The sequence below is a fragment of the Echinops telfairi genome, unplaced genomic scaffold (genome assembly GCF_000313985.2).
Source record: "Echinops telfairi isolate 266 unplaced genomic scaffold, ASM31398v2 ScPeMD7_94;HRSCAF=360, whole genome shotgun sequence".
Taxonomy (NCBI): Eukaryota; Metazoa; Chordata; class Mammalia; order Afrosoricida; family Tenrecidae; genus Echinops; species Echinops telfairi.
Genome location: NW_022103992.1, coordinates 8,423 through 8,907, shown reverse-complemented (window position 1 = coordinate 8,907; position 485 = coordinate 8,423).

Here is a 485-nt window from a genome sequence, read left to right as displayed (position 1 = left end):
GCTCCACAATGACGTGGTTGAACGACACGGATAGAACTTCATAAGTAAAGAAGTGAAAAAACAACAACATATATATATATATATATATATACACACACACACATCAAATTGCTCCCAAGGAACCAGTCTATGAATTTAATATAGATGTCACTTTCTTAACGGGTGGGGGCAGGGTGGAATCTACATTTCACGGTTTCAATTTCATGATTTTTAATAGCATGGCAAATGCAATGTTGAGAAATTCATGCTAAATATAATGTGTAGAATCAACCCAGTGAGAAATTCTTGTGCTCACCGTTCATAAAAAATGAACAGAATGTGTGTTTCATAGCACATCCTTACCTGCCATGTGTCAGGAATAAAATCCTGGGTTCTGGATCTGGGTCTTTTCTCTCATGGTGTATCCAATAATGGCCCATGAATTGTAGCTGAAACCAAACAGGTTCAACACCAACTGAATACTTAGTATTTGTCTTCTTCTTTGA